Source organism: Triticum urartu, chromosome 1A (assembly GCF_056163025.1).
Source record: "Triticum urartu cultivar PI428250 chromosome 1A, HENAU_Tu73, whole genome shotgun sequence".
NCBI classification, from domain to species: domain Eukaryota; kingdom Viridiplantae; phylum Streptophyta; class Magnoliopsida; order Poales; family Poaceae; genus Triticum; species Triticum urartu.
Window position 1 is genome coordinate 7975420 of NC_141873.1, and position 2470 is coordinate 7977889.

The following is a 2470-nucleotide window of genomic DNA, read 5'->3' on the forward strand; positions in this document are numbered from 1 at the left end:
GAGCTGTTCGAACAACTCAAAGGTGCCCAAGTATTCTCCAAGCTTGATCTCCGTATGGGTTATCATCAGATTCGAATCCGTGAGCAAGATATTCCCAAGACGGCCTTCAGGACAAGCTTGGGTTCATATGAATACACTGTCATGTTTTTGGCCTCGTCAACGCTCCTCCGACGTTCTCTCGCATGATGAACTTCATCTTCAACGCCTACACCAATGACTTCGTTTTGGTCTATCTCGATGACATTCTGGTTTTCTCAAAGAACAAGGAAGATCATGCCAAGCACTTGCGTTTGGTTCTCGATAAGCTCAGGGAACATCAGTTCTACGCCAAGTTCTCCAAGTGTGAATTTTGGCTCGATGAGGTTCTTTATCTTGGTCATATCATCTCTGCCAAGGGCATTGCCATGAATCCTGAGAAGGTGTCTGCAATTGTGAATTGGGAACCTCCTCAGAATGTGAAGCAACTCCGTAGCTTCCTCGGTTTCGCAAGCTATTGCCGAAGATTCGTTGAAAATTTTTCCAAGATCGCGAAGCCTCTCTCTAATCTTCTCCAGAAGCACGTCAAGTACGTTTGGTCTCCGGAGTGTGACATTGCTTTCAACACTTTGAAAGAGAAATTGATCACTGCTCCAGTTCTCACTCCGCCTGATGAATCCAAGCCGTACGAGGTCTTTTGTGATGCCTCTCTCCAAGGTCTTGGCGCAGTTTTGATGCAAGAGAAGAAAGTTGTTGCTTATACATCTCGCCAGTTGAAGCCTAATGAGAAGAACTACCCCACTCATGATCTCGAGTTGGCGGCAGTTGTGCATGCTCTTTTGACTTGGAGACATCTTCTATTGGGAAGAAAAGTGGCCATTTTCACTGATCACAAGAGTCTCAAGTACATCTTCACTCAGCCTAATCTCAACCTCAGGCAAACTCGATGGGTCGAAATGATTCAAGAGTATAATATGAGTATCGAGTAGACTCCAGGCAAGGCCAATGTGATTGCTGACGCTTTGAGCAGGAAAGCTTATTGTAACAGTCTGATTCTCAAGCCTTATCAACCCGAGCTTTGTGAAGCTTTCCGCAAACTTAATCTGCAAGTTGTTCCTCAAGGTTTCCTCGCCAACCTTCAAGTCTCTCCTACCTTGGAAGACCAGATTCGCCAAGCCCAGCTTCTTCATGCTATGGTGAAAAAGGTGAAGATTGGGATTGCCAAGAGCCAGTCCAAGTACAAGTGCTACCGCCTTGATGACAAGGACACTCTCTTCTTCAAGGATCGTATTGTTGTACCCAAAGGTGACCTTCGTAAAGTGATCATGAATGAGGCTCACAATTCTCTCCTCTCCATCCACCCTGGGAGCACGAAGATGTATCAGGACCTCAAGCAAGCTTATTGGTGGACTCGAATGAAGCACGGGATTGCTCAATTCGTGAATGAATGTGATGTCTGTAGAAGAGTGAAGGCAGAACACCAAAGGCCAGTTGGTCTCCTCCAACCTCTTGCCATTCTAGAATGGAAGTTTGACCGCATTGAAATGGACTTCGTAACTGGGTTTCCAAAGTCCAAGCGTGGCAATGATGCTATATTCATTGTCATCGACAAACTCACCAAAGTGGCTCACTTTCTGCCTATCAAAGAGTCGATCACTGCAGCTCAATTGGCGGAACTCTATACCTCTTGTATTGTCTCTCTGCACGGTATTCCTCAAGTGATCTCTTCAGACCGTGGCAGCATTTTTACCTCGATGTTTTGGGATTCTTTTCAGAAGGCCATGGCACGAATATCCGCTTCAGCACAGCTTTCCATCCTCAAACAAGCGGTCAAGTCGAGCGTGTCAACCAGATTCTTGAAGATATGCTCAGGGCTTGTGTGATCTCCTTCGGCATGAAGTGGGAGGATTATCTTCCTTATGCTGAATTCTCCTACAACAACAGTTTTCAAGAAAGTTCGGGCAAGGCCCCATTTGAAATTCTGTATGGCAGGAAGTGCCGTACCCCTCTCAACTGGTCTGAAACCGGTGAACGCCAGCTTTTGGGTAATGACTTAATCACAGAGGCAGAAGAAATGTGCAAAGTCATTCGTGATAACCTCAAAGCAGCCCAATCCCACCAGAAGAGCTACTATGATAGTAAGCACCGTGATTTGGCTTTCGAGATCGGAGATCATGTTTACCTCCGTGTCTCTCCTATGAAAGGTACTCGTCGCTTCGGTATCAAAGGGAAGCTTGCCCCTAGATACGTGGGACCTTTCAAGATTGTCAGCAAGAGAGGCGACCTCGCCTATCAACTCGAGCTTCCTTCAAACTTTGCAAATGTTCATGACGTGTTCCATGTATCTCAGCTTCAAAAGTGTTTCAACACTCCTGACCATACCCACAACTTCGAGGACATTGAGCTCCAAGAAGATCTCTCTTACCGTGAGCACCCAGTTGCTATCCTTGAAGAGACTGAACGTAAGACTCGCAACAAGTCAATCAAATTTCTC